Raw genomic sequence first — 17,103 nt, forward strand, 5'->3', positions numbered from 1 at the left:
CCTCTGGCTGCTGACAGGCAAAACTCGTGACATGGGTGACACTGTGTGTGTTAAGGTGCAGCAGGGTGACAGCTGCAGGGATGGTAGCCCCTCCTGGGGCCACAAAGCCTGCCAGCTGTCAAGGAGATCGGTGCAGGGGTTCTGGGGCCCTGCACCTCTGGCTGCTGACAGGCAAAACTCATGACATGGGTGCTTGTGCATCTGTGTCTGTCTTAGGGCAGATGGGGGACACTACTGCAGGCCTGGCTGCTGAGCTACTGTGTTACCAGTTACCAATTAATCATGATTCACTCAGGGACCAGCTCAATACACAGTACCTAGCTACTACATAACAAGTACAGATTAACACCTGCACCTATCATCTTGAAACTTAGCATGCTTTGTGGCCTCACCAGGGGCTACCATCTCTGCAGTTTGCACCCCCCTGCGGTATAACACCTACATGTGACATAAGTTTTGCTTTCAAGAATTAGGGGCACAGTTCCCCCCTGAACCCCTGCACTGATCTTCTTGAAAATTGACAGGCTCTGTGGCCTCAGCAGGGGCTATAATGGCCACAAGTTTCATCCAAATCAGACACAAAACAACAAAGTTATAGATATTTGATTGATTCCCCATTATACCCTATGGCCAGATCTCCAAGACAGCTCCAAAGCTTCGGAGCTGCTTCAGCCGGATCAAAGCGGGAAACTGATCCAGAGGTCCGGATTGGATCACTGGCATCGGAAGTGGCTGGATCCAAAGCTGGATCGAATAGTTGCCTACTCACAGAGGCCTAGTGGACATCCCATCACTGACCTCAGAATAGCTGTTCTTAAGCAACAGAATTTTAAAAATCTATTTGAATTTGAAATCGTGGAACAAGTAATCATTCAGAGACTGATTGATTGTATTGAGTATGGTCTAAACAAGGACTATGGATTGTTATCCTATTGTCTGGATTATCTTTTATGACTCCTGTATCCCTATGAGTGTAGTCTTCTGGTAGTGACTCTCCTTCACAGTCTCTGTGCCATTTCTCTTTAACTGCCCCTTACCTTTTTCAAGACTTTCCAAGTCCTTTGTCTTTTCCTTCACCCCGGAGCCTTGTCCATTGGATTTGGCTGACTCTTCTGGGGCCTGAAGAAAAACCACAAGAGGGCTTGCTTGAGGTTTGGTTGTTTGTTTGGGTTTGGGGGGGTTGATTTGGCTGACTGATTGATTGGTTGGTTGTTCATTTTTCTCCATTGTCCTTAAACTACTGGTAAATGGTCTATCTGAATCTTTTATTGTCTCCCTTTCTGCCTACATGCAAATCATCTCTTGAAATTAGCCCCTGCAATCACACAGAAAACAGGAAGATAGAAAATCAAATGGAGGAATGTATGACATAGATAACATATTACAATTGACTGCCACACTTTCTTGTGGCAGATGCCCTGACAGCTTCTTCTTCCCTTTAAATCAAGATGGGTCTACCTTAAAACACTTCTGCTGATGGCCAGTACAGTGGTATCATGTAGGGAAGGCAGTGATTTCACAGCTATGCAGATTCCAAGTCATCCAAGACTGCATGAGTTAAACTGAACAACGTAAAAGCAGATGGGGTCAGCCATGAGTTGGTTCTACATTGATTGATTCACAACTAAATGAGAGACTATTGATAACCAGGGGAGTCTATTTTATTGGTTGTATGGAAAAGGCCTAAACCCTATAGTTTTAGAATTGAGGGGTGGGGGCATTTTGTCTAGATACCTTGGTAATATAACTTGCTGTCTGTAGTGTGTGTGGAGCAGCCACAAGTAAAGCTGTGCAGAAAGCCACAGCAGCAAGAGATGGTGTGAAAGCACCATGAATGTTCATAACATCAAATCAGGTGCACAGGAGGCCTGTGCTACTTATATGAGTACAGGACATTAGGGATAAGCAATGGAAACCGTAGAAGGCAGGCTTGAAGAAAGAACTGCTTTAAAAATAAGTTCCCCACTGTAAAAGGAAAGATGATGCTCAGTAGAATCAGCAAAATTAGATGCTCGTGGGGGGAAATAATACTTGATAGACCCCATGGAATAATAAATACAGGGCAAAGTAGTTATTGCTGGTCACTGTTAGTGCCTTGGTTATTCCTTGCAATGTGCCAGATCCCAACAGGCACTAATTGCTTGCTATGTGGCCCAAAGGTTTTATGAAGCTAGTATTGTAGTTTTCTGTGGAAATGAGAAGTTTATGCAAATACAGGAGCTGCAAACCAGTTCTGCTTAGTGGGATATCATGGCAGTGCTGTATTATTTGACTGCGGGAATTAAGTTTCCTTGGAGAGCTCTGAATTTAATGAGCAGCACTATATTGCTAATGTTCCTTATTAATGATATTTAGACTAAACACAGACCATACTGGGAGTGTCTACATGAAACACTGAGCATGAGTCTAATGCTACTGCGCAGTAGCGTGGCAGTTAAAAACCATGCTAATAGCCTAGTGCATAATGTTATTAGATTAATGTGCAGTAAGTGTCACAAAATAACCATGCATCAGCATTACTGCACAGTAACTCTAGTTACTGCACATTCAGTTAGTATTTTATTAAGCAAGTACTAAACTAAATGTGCAGTATCTAAGGTGCATTAATGAATATGTAGATGTGCCTACTGTGAGCATAATAGATAATCTCAAATTAAATAAAAAGCAATTGTGGGGACTTAATTTCCATTAAAATCTGGGGGGTGGGGGGCGGGAATCCCAAGACTGACAAGGCTCTTAATTCTATATTTGGGCACCTAAGAAAGCAACCTGATTTTTGGATATGTTGGGTGTGCAGTTGCCACCACTGATATCTATAAAAGCCAATAAGTATGCAGGAATTTTGAAAATCCAGTCACTTTCATACATGTTTAAATACAGAAGGAGACTTAAGAACATAAATCTGGACACCTATTTTTGAAAAGCCTGGCCTTAATGCTTTTTGTGATCCCTTGAACATTCATGCTGGGGCATAACTGAAAGCAGTTATTTATGCTAAGTAACCAACTTTCTCTTGTTGAACCTGAATTTTGAATTAAGTTGACAATGGTTCCCAAGGGTTTCCACTGCCATATTCATTGATTAGCCATCTGCAGTGTGACTGTGTTTCCATTCACCAGAAATCTATGTCGTGACTCCAGCCTATTAAACATTTGGACAGAAAGTGACATTTAAACTAATTTGTTTCACCATAGTACCCAACAACTGCAGTCAGAGACCATTGAGCTAGGCCCTGTACAAATGCAGAGCAAAAATGAGACCCTCAGAGTTTACAGTGGAAGCACCAGATGAGAGCCACTGGGTGGATATAGGCAGGCAGCTAAACACAATAAGGCAATATTGGTCATTGTAATAGGGAAGGGTCCTAGCTGTTTTTTAATTTTGTATAGGCATCAGAACAAAGGAGAACCTTAAAGAGGGATGTGAAGTGTCGCAGGGCACTTAGGCGCCCCGCTCCTAGTGAGGGTTATGAATTTAAGGGGGGAGGTATGTAGCAGAGCACTAGGGTGCTTGCTACTGGTAATGGTAGTAAGGGCCCAGCTGCCAATCTTCAAGGCAGTGCAGGTGAGGGTTGCCGGGGCAACCAATTTGGTCAGCTGGCCAGAAGGGGCAGGGCCTGGCCTTTATAAGCAGCCAGGCTGAGGCCAGACTTCAGTTCCCCTCTGGCAGCCTCAGAGGCAGGAAGCTCTGCTGCAGGGCAGCCTAGCCTAGCCTAGCCTAGCCTAGCCTAGCCTAGCCTAGCCTAGCCTAGCCTAGCCTAGCCTGACTGCCTGCCTGAGCATCTGCATGTTGGTACGGGGTGGAGAGAACCCTGACAGGGAGGTACTGAAAGAGGGCCAGGGTGGTGCGGAATTCATGTTATAGCCATGAGGCTTATTTTGTGTTATAGCTGGTTGGCTCATGGCTTTTTGTGTTTCTGTTTGGTTGTTTGCATAACACTGGAGGACTGGGTGAGGCTGTAGGGGTTGGAGGAGGCCTCAGGGGAGCTCCCCAGTAGCGTGGGGGTTTTTGGTGCCCTGGGAGGGTGCAGTAATCAGGTGCCAGTGAGCGCACAGCAGCTTGTGCGCTGGAGAGTGGAGCTGCATTTTGGGGGTGTCCTGACCCCAGCCCAGTGGGGCAAGTTTGGGAGGAGCTAGTGGGGTGTCCTGACCCCAGTCCAGTGGGGGTGACTTTGGGAGGAGCTAGTGGGGTGCCCTGACCCCAGCCTAGTGGGGCAGTATTGGGGTAAAGCCCAGTGGGCATAAGACCCAGGAACGGGGTCTCGAGGCCAGGTTAGGCTGAGGCCGCCTGAGCCCAATTGTAAGGAGCCCGAGCAGGACCTAAGACCCATGAGGAGGGTCAGGGGGCCAGGCACAGCTATGGCCACCTGAGCCCTGACCGCGGGAAGCACGGGAGACGAGATCCCTGTGCGGGTGACGTGAGCACAGGGAACCCGAGACAGACCCCTGTGGGGTAAGCGCAAGAAGTGCAAGCAAGGCCCTAGGGAGGGCGAAAGCATTGTGGTGAGCCCCAGGGAGGGTGAGCGCGCAGCGAGACGGCCCCGATAGGGGTGAGTGTTCTGAGACGAGGCCTGTTGAGAAGCCCTGGAGAGGGCGCATACACAAGAGAAGCCCCGGAGAGCGCGAGCACGAGAGTGGGGGGCCGCAGACAGGGCCGCTAAGGAAAGAACATAGGACCAGATAATGTCTGGAACAGCGGAGAGGCTTGGGGCGTGGTATTGGGATGGAAGGAGCCACACAACACCCATAGGGTTGAGGCACAAGAACTATTTGTAGAGAGCAGGGACCTGAAGGGCAAGAGCACCGGGTCCAAGGGGCCAAATGAAGGCAGCCTCCCATTAATATATTAGAACCATCAAAGTCGTGGCGGGCGAGAACGAGGGTGCTAGACAGGCAACTTGGCACGGTAGGGGCACCAGGAGAAATCACGGCTGCTCCTGGGTCCCTGTCCCGTGACATGAAGGCATACAATGATCATGATCTGAAATGACACTGAAATTCCTGTTATATGGGTAAAAGGATCAGTTTCTTCTTCTTTCACTTATTTACATTGCTCCTGTCGCTGCTTCTCGTGTGACGGGGCATGGAGAATAAAGGGAAGTGTAGAGTAAGGAGTGTAAAATTCTCCTTGGCTGCTAATATAAGAACTATGTAGTGCCAAATCTGGAAGTCCTAGCTTACGAGTCTCACTACCCTTAAGAGGAAAAAAGTGGCTACAGTCGTGAGGCCCGTGACGATACAGGTTCCACCAGTTATAATTTAGTGCAGTTTCAAAATTCAACCTGAAAAATAAAAGAGCAAAAAATGTAAGTAGAGTTTCGAGGCCAGTTACTTTTAATTTGTGGCCACTTGATCCATCCCTGTATGAAGCAACACTACAAAGTCATGATCAGGAAAAAGGAAGGAAAAGCCATCTTTAAAAAATGGGCCACACATAGTTTTGGGTGTTTTTGTGGTTTTTTTGGAGGGGGAGTGTCTCCCAAAATATCCTCCTAAATGAAGTTTCACAATTACCTCTCATCAGCTATTGACAAAATATAGAATGTAACAAGAAATAAATTAAAAGCATTAATCACATCCAAATTTAGCTTACGTTTTCTCCTGATAAAAAAGATCTTATTCACTTTACTGCTTATCAGACTCATCTTGAGGAAAATTAAGAAGGGACATAATGGATGCAGGAAAAAGGCCAAATGAACTTCGCAATCTAATGTCTTGTTTCTTTGCTTCTATAATTTTTATTTGTTTTTATTGTTGGACTGCCACTCAGGAGTTTGGGGTCACTTCATACCTCTTCTACAGACTCCTGGTATGGCCCTCAAACAAGGCATTTAACCTCTCTGTGCACTAATTCCTACTCTGTAAAAAGAGGATAATAAAAATATTCAGATCTATTCATGAATGGTAACTGTGGCAGTGAGAAGCCCACACAGGCATTAAGGGTGCTGGGAGCAGCCCCAGGCATTCCCAGGGGGAACAAACAGGCCCCTGGGCCCCGGTAAACTTACTGCTGGGAGCAGATGCGAGCCGGCATTATGCTGGCTCTTCAAACGTGTGTCCCAGGCAGGGCAGCGGCCAGCTAATTGTGGCAGCTGATGCCGCCACCATGGGAAATTTAAAAAACCTGCTGGAAACCGGTGAGAGGAGAAAAGGAGAGAGCCAGCAGGGAGCATGCCAGGCAGGTGGTGGCTCTGGAGGCCGGCAATAGCAGTGCTGCAGGCACTGCCCCCAAAGCAGGGGGAGCAGTGTCTTTCTTCAGGCTGGGGATGGCCAATCCCCAGCCACCTTAATTTCAAAGCTTATAAGAGCATCCTTCTCCCTTGGAGGGAGAAGGATGCTCTACAATGGGAGCTCAGCCCTTTGGGATCAGGGTCTGAGGCTCCAGATGCCTTAACATCCAGAAAACTGGCCCAGTGCTGAAGCTGACACTGGACCTCTTAGTAGAGGGGCTTACAGGGAACGGCGGAACCGTGAGCGAGACACCCAAGTGGTTGGTGAGTGGATGGGGTGTAGGGGAGGCGGAGCCCCGAGGAACACTGTGGCACTGCTGTGAATACCCGTGAATACCTCGTTGGGTCAATCAGGAAGAAGAATGCCACTGAACTCTTCCTTTTTTCAGGTAACAACAAGTCGTGACAGATGAGTTGGGGGACCCTTGGGAGACCAAGGGGATGGTGTGGTACTCACAGTGTCCATTAGAGACACCACAGTAATGTATAGATCACAGAATGACAGTTTAGTAGGGTTGGAAGGGATCTCAGGAGGTCATCTAGTCTAACCCCTGCTCATGCAACATGGGGGCAGGACACAGTGGGGGCAGGAGGTTCCTTTTAAAGTCCTCATAGCAGTGAGGGGAGGTTCAGTTCAGTAATGATTTTAAGAGACTCTAATACTACAGTGATACGGTAAAGAGATAACTAGATCCCTAAAAATAACAGGATTATAGAAAAATAGATTCATGAAATTCAAATGATCTGGAACAACACCAGCTCCATAGACTTTCTCCTGAAGCAACAAAGAAAATGTGTGTTAGGATTTATCAGTGTCATTGTGATTGTAGTGTTTGCCACTGGAATTGAAAATACAAAGCCATCACTTGCAAGAACATGCAGACACATTTCAAGATTCGTGCAAAACAGGGACCGTATTCTAGAGAGACTTAAAATTGCCCGGACAGCACATATACACATTGATATAATCCAAATAGTTTTTAAAAAAACCCTTATTTTTATTCTGCTGCAACATTCGATGTGTAAACCTCTTGTCCTGTTGCAGTGTATCACTGAGGTAGTGTTTCTTAGTTGCATCAAATGTTTAAACGAGTATCACCTGCCTAAGTTATGAAACTCTATAGTCATTTTTCAGAAAGTTGCAAAATCCAAGTAGACAGAATCTATTTCAAAGGAAGAATTAGCTATCAGTGGAAACAGATGTGTGGTAACAAAACACAGATTAAACATTGATGACTTTCAAAGTTCCACATGTTAGTAAAACAACCTTTGATACTGGGGCAGCCTAGCAACCAGGCTACTTGGAAACAATTTTGAAGAAAAATGTGCTGAAGGTGTGTTGCATTTTGAAGAATTTAAAAACAAGCTAACCAGCTGTTAACCCATTATATTCTACTGTGTCCTAGAGAAGTAAAAAGCAAATCAAGGTAATAGGGTTACTGTATAATCTATTCTATTTCAATCCTATTATATTGCTACTTATATCATTGTAAAACAAAATAAAGTTCTTTTTATTCAGTACATGATGAATTGTTGCAGTTTAAAATTTTGTTTCATTATAAAGCATCTCTCATAATTAAAAGGCCTTGTTCAACTTTAGAGTGATGAGTTTAGAGATCGTACTCAGTACAACAGACAGGCATGTATTATCTATTACAGCTGAGCAATAGCTCCTACGCAGCCTTGCACAGTAGATCCAGACTTACCTTAGCCATAAAAGTAATGTTATATTCACTTCGGGATACTGTAATGAGAAAAAAAACTTAATTAAAATGTAAAGGTATCATCTTCTATTTTTACTAAGCTATTAAAAACAAAGACCTTGCTTCCTGTTGCTGCCCTAATTACATTGAGAGCAAAAGGATTTACCCAGAACAATCAATAAACATTAAATAGGAATGTTGGATCATAATGATCAATGACCTCATGAAAATGTTCAAACCCACCATGTGAGTCCCAGAAAATGGACATTGCATTGAGATCCTGAGGAATCAATCTAAAACAGCTGTTCTCCCCACATGAAGATCATCAATTACTTTTTTCAGAAGGATGCTTCTGTGGTCTGCTAAATTTAGAAACATAAAAATAACTTGCAACCTGTGTTTCTTAGGCATCAGATAGACAAAAAATATTTATCTCAATACTTTCTAGCCATCTGAAGTTCAGTTGTATATACAGATATCACAAGGATAGGAGCAAGTGAACTTTTGGAAACCCTCATCCTCTGCAGGATGTCCCATAATCTCAGCCTGATTAAGAGCCCATGAAGGTCAGTGAAAAGATTTCTATTGATATTGCTGGTCTTTGGATCAGGATCCCTAAGTATTCCAAACCTTCCCTAAAACCACAGTGTAAATGACAACAGAAATGAGACCTTACCATTTCATAGTGGAGAGTATTGCCATTGTGTGACTGTTGGGGGATCACCGCGTAAGGGCATGGCCTGCGACGTCTGGAAGACAGTCACCTGTCTGTGGTTGTCAGGAATGCCTTGACCGGCTAGCCAGACTCCAGTCCCCACCTAATGCTTTCCTGCCACAACTTGATGGATTGTTCTTTTGGGAGGTGATGTTGTCTTCAAGAGTCTGGATATGGCGCAAAGCACCCTCCAAGTGGGGCTCCAACCTCCCCTTTCACCCCAGCTGTACACCTCCCAGTTGTTATCGCGGTATCAGGTATAATCCAGAACAGATGCATGTGGTTGGCCTGGCCACTTTCTCTAATTCAAGGTCAGTTATTGTTCTTCTGGATAGTTACCTCTAGCATGGGGAAAGAGTCTTTAAACTGTCCAGAACTCAGACCTGGACTTGTTTGCCCAGTCTGATAAATCAAACCAATCTTATCCATCTTCTTGTCTTTTATTCCTCTCTTTTCCAAGGCTGGACACCCGGGATCCAGTTGCCCTGTAGGATTTCCTTCACTTGGCAGGATAAAGGAAAAAAAAGAACTGCTGCTCGGCAAGAGGAGGATGAGGGAGGACCTGGCGGCTGCTACAAACTCATCAGGGGAGATCATCAGCAAATAGGTAGAGCCCTTTTCTCCCCAGCACCACCTGGGGTGATGAGGTACAATGGTAATAAGCTGATGAAGAATAGGTTGAGGTTAGAGATCAGGAGGCAGTATTTTACAGTTAGGGTGGCCAGAACTGGAACCAAATTCCCAAATTCAGAAGAAGAAAGAAACTTTCCTGTATATGCAGGTTTCCCTCCTCAGTCCACAAGCTTCAGGCTTTTAACTCTCACTGCTGCTGTGACTGATGGGCAGCGGCGCTCACAGAGCTCCTCCGAGCTCAGAGACCATCCCGATGTCAAGCTCCATTCCTGGGGAACAGCCTCTTCGCTCTCACCCAGAGCTTCCATCCCACCGTGTCCTCTCTCCTTCCCACTCTCCTTCTCCAGGGAAACTCCCTGCTGGAAGTAGCCCCAGAGCACCTGGAGGAGCAAATGCGATGCACCTGACGCTCTGGTAAATTCAGTCTCGGACATGTCGGGAGTTCCCTCCTCAGCGTCGTCACTGCCCTCTCCGGTAAACCCCAGCCGGGATCATCTTTTTCCTCTGAAGAGGCACCGCCAGCTTCTTCACAGTAACGAAAGTGCAGTAGTAAGAACAACACACATTTAAATATCCATGGGTGGCATGGCTATTTTCAGTCAGACCGGTAGTATCAGAAAATGAAACTTTGTTCTAATGTTTAAAATGTTGTTCAATATGTAATCAAAAGCCAGATCCTTAGGACTGACCTTTTGAGGCCTGGGATTGGGACCGTATGGACTGGGAACTGCATTTGGGATTGGGACTATATGATGATCTCTGAGGATCTGTTATTTTAAGAATAGCGTTCCTGTATTCATGCAGGGGGTTGGACCAGGTAATCCTTGATATCTTTTCTACCTCTGTCATTTTATGGTTTTATGACCCCATTCTAAGTTAGACCTGAAGAGCAACTCTAAGCAGCTTCATGGCTGCTCTAAGTTTTGTCTACTGTAATGACCCCTCGGAGGCCTTCCAACAACTGGGAATCACCAGCTTTTGACAGTGTTGTAGCCATACCACTTCCTTTCACCCATGCCTCCCCTGGGGATAGGGTGATAGAGGCCAGCCAGGATGGGGGGTAGCTGAGAAGCCATAGTGATGCTGCATCTTAGCTGGGAATCCCCCGGCTGTGTGAAAAAATCCAGTGGCAGCACTTTTCACAGGACAGGGCACTAGGCAGTTCATAAAATGTGTTCACAAAAATAAGACAGAAATGTCTCATGTTTCCACACTCTCTAACTAGCAAGTAAATACTTACTGGGAGAGGAAAAGAGTGCGTGCTGTGAAGGGTCTGAGTTCTGAGTGAGGATCCAACAGACCGAAGAGTTTGGTTGCAAAGGTCAGTTAAAAATGGGGGGAAGGGAGAGATAAGATTCCTTCTGAATGGGACCCATTAAGATCTGTTGTAACTTACTATTTTAGCCTAAAATCCTGGTAATTTGTTCATTTGAAAGCAGTCACTGCTGCTTCTGGAGGTGCTACAGAACCTGCAAGTGGCAGGCGCTTCCATTTAAAATGACCTTTTCCTTTTCTTAGCAACCACCGTAGTTCACAGCCACGCCATCACCTGAAAGGATCAAATTTGTCTTTGCTGAAGAACATCCCATTCTCCAAACCAGAGTTTAATACCACCTGAGTGCCATGCATCAACCATGAAGTTTCCACTTTCACAAAGTGAATTGATTTATTCCTTTCATTGCTCGAAACAAGGGCTCAGGACAGCTCCCTTTCTATTGGCCATACATTCAGTGTAAGATGGCACTGGCAGGGTGATTTTTCAGCTTCCTGCTGGTTAGATAGCCTTCAGCTGTTTCTATGTAGCAAAGGTTGATAACAGGGCCGGAGAATGACAACGGTGAGGCTGTCACAGTGATATAGATCCACCATTCATTGGCTGCCCTCTGAATGGGGTTACAAGCACAAGGCCATATCTGGAAGCTGGAAGCTATAGTAGTGATAATAAACTTTTGTTCTGTTCCACATCCTGTGAAAAGGAGACTTCTACTGTTTCCTGCTTCCCCTTGCACTCTCCTCATCCGTGTTCATGGCACCAGTGTAGCAGCCACCCTGAGAATGCAGTTAGGCCTTTGGTAAATTATTAGGCCAACCCCACATTCACCGTGAATTCTGGAGTTTACACATATGGAAAAAAAAATTACAGAGAAGGAAGGATTGTTCGTGTATGCTGCTCTGGGCCTTCAGTCAGGTGGGACTGTGGGTTAGTAACTTCGAGGTTGAGAAATTGATTCCCGTGTCCTGGAAGTCATTCAGAAGAGCCCCAGGAACCACTGGCAGGCTCTTTGCCTTCTGTTCTCTCCATGCTTTAGCATCGCCCTGTGGGCTGTCCTTCCTTGCAAAGGAATGCAAATGAAGGGAAAGCTGCTCCTGCTGCCTGGTAAAGTTACAAATACATAATGCTGCTCCTGGTCTTGAGGTGCGAATTCCAGAGGTGCATTTTGCTTGCTGCAGACATGGGTCAGAGATTTCCACAGGGCAGTTGCTGCTTCCAGAACCAAACGGTTAATGTTCACATAATTCACTGAATACACTTAGCAGCAAACAGTCATGGAGCGAGACCTGAAATGAGAGGAGATAACATGAATCCAGATCCAAGCATAGTAATAGTGCAACACAGCTTTATTTGTTCAAATGCTCTAGCCCAGATCCTGGCTCACCTTTAATGTCCCCTTTGTATACCTGGAATGCCAAGGGGCATTAAACTGGGCATAACAGAAGCATCCTCCACTGGCATAAACAGACATAGCTGGCTCTGTTTCTGTGCGGCATATATGTCAGGAGCTAGGGTGAGTGTGGCAGAGATGACATAAGGTACACTGCAGAAATCATGGGTAGCCACATGGTCCCTGGAATGGCCTTTGTTACAAGCCAATGAAACATCAAATAGCTTGTAGGCTGCTCTAAACTGTACTACTGTCTAGGTGACCACTGGGCAGGGAAGGGAGGAAGAACCAGACAGAGCTATCTTTGTCTGCCTGCAAGAGTTTCACTGGACAATACTTATCACATTGGTTAGGAAAAGATATTACATATAAACCAGTTTAAGTGATCAGAAACTGGTTTAAACCTGAAACAGAACAGATGCTCAGTGTACATAACCCAGTTTGAAAATGACTGAAACTAGTTTGAGATAAACCTGGTTGAATGTAGTATCAGACTTAACTGATTTGGCTCAAACTGGTTTATGCAATGTCTGTCCTAGACCCGTTCCTAGTTTAATTTAAACCAGACTCCCCCAGCTTACCAGCTGCTTTGCAGCCCTGGGCAGGGCTGTCTGCTCCAGAGCAGGGCTGGCCCCACCCCTCTGCTCCCTAGCTGGAGCTCTAGAGGAGATTTGCAGGCACAGCAGCATCTGCCTGGCTTCCTCTCCCCCTCACTACCTCACTCCCTGCTCCAGCATGACCATGGCCAGAATGTGGTATGCTAGTTAATCTGAGAAGTGCCTGTGTAAGGCAGACAGGACAGTGTCCGCTTAGGGCTCTTTGGAGCTAACCAATAGGCCAGCTGGTAATGTCCCTCCATTTCTTCCTTGGAAAAAGTTGTTTAAGAAGAGCTTGAACTAATGAGAGAGGCTTCTGTTTTCTTGACGGGATGCTAAATGTTTTGTTATCAACTCCCTGCTGGCTTCTTTCTGGTCAGGAGCAGCAAGGGTGTTGGTGGGGGAACTCCTCACTAATCAAAGCATCCTACTGGGGCCTGGTCATGCCCTCCCCTCAGCTCAGTACTGTAGAAGGGAAAGAAAGGCTGCTGTAATGCCCCCCAGCTTCTAGCCTGACCCACTGCATGCATGCGCCAGCATTTCTTCAGTCCAGAGGGAATAGCTGTACTGTTGCAAACTGGTTCAGCCTAGCCAGGTTAAACTGACCTGCAAAGATTTAATCAATTCAGGCTCAGGCTTCTTGAATGTCTGTCCCTAGTCATATGCCTGCTTCCACTGCCACTTGCTCTGGTATAAATAATGAATGACTCTTAAATCAATGACATTACATTAACATAAAACAAATGCAAATAAAAGGAAACTCAGTTCTTTCTCACTAATTGATGTGTAATTTTTGGCTGAGATTTACCCATAAACCTCTTAACAAGCAAAAAGTAAAGAGCAGGCATGGCAAACAATCATCAGTAATTAAAACTATCAAAGGAGAACACACTTATTGATGTGTGAAATATCTCAGCCACCAGTCAAACTGGTCTTGCAGCACCAAGGATATAGGCAGCACTGGGGCTAACGCTTCTGTAATTTTTAGAGTCAGTCATTCAGTTTTAGGACTTCAGGTTTAGAGTTAACTATAGCAATGTTCCATTGGGCTGCATTTTAATATAGCTGATTGCATGTATGAGTGATCAGCATGTTCCATAAAGTCAGAGAGATGATGTTTTCCCCATTAGCTTAACACAATCTCAGCCCAAGTAAGTCTCAAGCTGTGAGAAACACATTTTTAGGTGCTGTAAACCAAGGTTAGACATTTCACACTGTAATCAGAACTGGCGTCTTCCAGTGAGCTCCCTTACTATTCAAAAGCAGAACTGATTGTACAGTAACAAGGCTGATGGCATGAAAGAACAATTTCTCTAGCAGAAGATTTTCTGGGGTACTTAGATGACCTGTTAAAAAAGTAGTGTAGACAAGACTCAAGCCTAGGCAACATTTCCCATGGCCTCCCAGATGAATACCGAACCCACATCATCTCTTATTTGATGCAGTGCCTCCCTGTCATTTTTGCACTCAGCACAGTAATCTGACTGATGCTCCTCTTCAAACATCATCCAGCTTCATCAATCCCTACCTCTTGCACCAAATGCATACTACAATGCCTAAAGCAAGTTACTAATTAGGTGCCCAATCTTGCATCTAATCAGAAGCATCTATCCAGCTAATGATTCCAATTGCAGGATTATGACCTAGTGAGATGTCTATATGGAAAAAGCGAGGTTTGTGGGCTACTTTTTTTTAAAACAAAACTTTCATGAATATAGATCTGTGCTGCCTCTTCTATGAATTAGTTCTTTTTAATAATGCAAGCTGATTTTAAGTATTTTTTTATTCTAAAAAGTACTAAAAAGATAGGCTGACTAGTAAATTAACAGAGTGTTTCCTACAAATTACAGATTTTAATAGCACTAGTCACAGTTATTGAGATACCCATAGAGAATCCAAATAATGAACTGAAACAATTTTAAAAAGACTCAAAGACAATAAGTTCAGAAATGCCCCTGACTTTTTGTGTTATGAAATGATGGAGCAGGCATATACTCCAACAGTTCATAAATGTGACTTGTAGATCAGGCCCCTCTGATTTAGCACATAATATTTTCTTATACTCGATTTTGGAAAAATATTTTCAATAGAGTCAACTATTTACAGACAAGACAAAAATAAGGGTCCTAACCATATCACATTACTAACTCTTGCAATTTTATCACAGATCTCACAATCCTTTTGTCCCAGCTTTTGGAGTCTGGTGATTTTGAAAGAATTTGTACATTGATTTCTACCCCTCTCCTGCAAAATTAAGTTTCTAGCTTTTATGACTGTGGAGAAAATATAAAGGTATGACCCAAGCACACCATTAAAGGATCAGGATGAAAAACAAACAGAAAGAAACCCTGGTGCATTAAACTAAAAACCTGAGACATTTTAAAAACAATCTCATGATTCTTGTAGTGTGATTCATCATCTTTTTATGATTGCGTCAATACTGATTTTGTATTATATCAAGTAGGGATTTCTTTGGGCATTTTATCAGTGCTTCTCTTTATTTCATGTTAAAGTTCAAATGTTAATCAGGAGTGTGATGTAATCACTGACCTGTGCAGGGGACACAATCACCATAAGCCACCCTAACCTATAAGTTACAGCACCCAAAATAGGACTTGGTTGCAGTCCTTAAGCACTTCTTCAATATCATTGTTAAATAACAATAATGGGGGAGACAAGACCCTAGTCACCAGCTGGGCAGAGATACTCACCATCCTTCTCAAGCTATCCACACAGAAGGGGGAGCTGTGACCCCATTCACCTGAGACCCTCTACTCACTCTGCTCTCAGAGGAACTATGCCAGTGACTGCTTCTTGTATCAGCAGCTACTTGTACCCTAGTCTCTGTGCATCCAGCCACTCTGTCAGTCAGTCTGGCTGGAACCATTGGATCTACCTCCAGAAATCAAGAGACTCATAATACGTCCTCATCTTTGTTATTAACAGGGTGAGAACATGTTCAGCTGTGAATTTTAATGGGAAATATAATTTCAAATCCAGGCCTTGCAGTCATTCAAAGGTTTGTAGTCTTAGGTTAATATACTTTTCTCTCAGTCTCTCTCACCTCTTCTCTCTATATGACTTTTAATAATAACACTAAAATTATTTGAAAATAATCTGAATGGCAGAGGCAGGTAAGTGTTTGCAAGATGGGCATTGCACTCGTCTGGGTTGGTTATTTAGTCCTTCCTTTATTCATCTCTGTGTCCCACAGCCTCATCAGGCAGCAATGTGTCACAACATTACACACCGCAAATTAAGCATCACATCAAGCTGTTTGCAGTCTGAGATGTACGAGAAATATATTTTGGCAAATGCACACAAGCATCAAAGCGCAGAGACTTAAGTGTCTATGGGCACAAAGGTTTGGTCCAAATGGTAGACTCAAGGCCAGCTCCTCTGATGTGGTGACAAAGAGTATTGTGCACTAGTGCCTGTGCTCTTCTTTGATCACCATGCTGTCCTTTTACAGGCTGGTACCTATGAACTTTGTGGGAGCAGCTTGGGATCCCTGTTTATCTTGCTCCCACACACAAGTGCTGCCATGCTTAAGAGTTTCTCCATTTCTTGTTTGCTAAATTATCCCTTCCCCTCCCTGACTGTAATTCAGCACCTAAATTTGAGGCATCAGAGGGAATGATCTGAAATAGTCACAGAGGATATACAGTAAAGAGAAGGCAGAAGACAATCTGCTGTAGTATACAGTGCATAATTCCCTATCAATGCATCAGCAAACACAGATTCCATGGCAGCTAGCCTGACAGATGGGTAATTGGAGCTATGTGCTTGTATTCTGTGATGCATGGCAATGTCTCCTATTTTTTAAACAACACAGAAGTAACCTGGATGATATGTCTTTGCTTGTTTATTATTGCATTGGGCCTGCTGCTCTTGATGCTCAGATATGGCTAAAATTTGGGGCAAATAGACACATGTAGCATCCGTGGCGAATCCTCATTCCTACTCCACAAAATTACTCACACACTCTCCTGGGCACTCCTCTGCTCAGCTTTTCCAGTACATCAGTCCCATGAAATTCCCATCAGCACCTAGAAACAGACAACTGGGTCCAAATACAGTCAGGCACCTTGGTCTTCAAGTCATATGAACTGGGATGGTTCTATACAAAGATTTCAGTGTCAACATGATGAAGGAATGGTGACTGTTGTGCTTCTTTCAAAACCGCTTTGAATCCTTGGATGGCAATGACCATCTTTCATTCTGTGCCCGCAATGCTCCCCAACCTGTGGGAACAGATGAATATGGGGTCCAATCAGGGACACTTTAAATCTTTAAATCAGTCATGCCCTGCTGCTTGTGGTTAGTGGCTGGATTTCTGCCACCACTTGGGCAAAGCTGAGAGAGGGTCTGGCCTTGGGCAGACACCCAGAAAATTAGATTGCTGCTGAAAGCAGGTAACCATGTTCTGATGAGATTAGTCTGGACTGCAGTGTGAGGTCAGATAGCTGCACTCTGAATCCGTGCTCTGCAACCACAAACTCCCTGCCAGGGCTGGGGTGGGTTTTTTCCCTTAAGTTTTTCCCAAACTGTCACTTCAGACAAT

General features: G+C 44.5%; 1 long non-coding RNA gene across 1 annotated transcript in view; it reads right to left on the bottom strand.

The window, feature by feature from the left end:
- Nucleotides 1-16,763, bottom strand: part of LOC149852137 (uncharacterized) — a 100,043-nt gene extending 83,280 nt beyond the window's left edge. The window contains exons 1-3 of the long non-coding RNA XR_016439277.1: nucleotides 16,521-16,763; nucleotides 8,609-11,839; nucleotides 7,936-7,973 (exon numbers count right to left, since the gene is read on the bottom strand). This is a non-coding gene — a long non-coding RNA (uncharacterized LOC149852137). The remainder of the gene's footprint in view (nucleotides 1-7,935; nucleotides 7,974-8,608; nucleotides 11,840-16,520) is intronic.
- Between the last annotated feature and the right edge of the window lie 340 nt (nucleotides 16,764-17,103).

The sequence above is a fragment of the Crocodylus siamensis genome, chromosome 15 (genome assembly GCF_052110815.1).
Source record: "Crocodylus siamensis isolate JL-2025a chromosome 15, ASM5211081v1, whole genome shotgun sequence".
In the NCBI taxonomy this organism is placed as follows: Eukaryota; Metazoa; Chordata; order Crocodylia; family Crocodylidae; genus Crocodylus; species Crocodylus siamensis.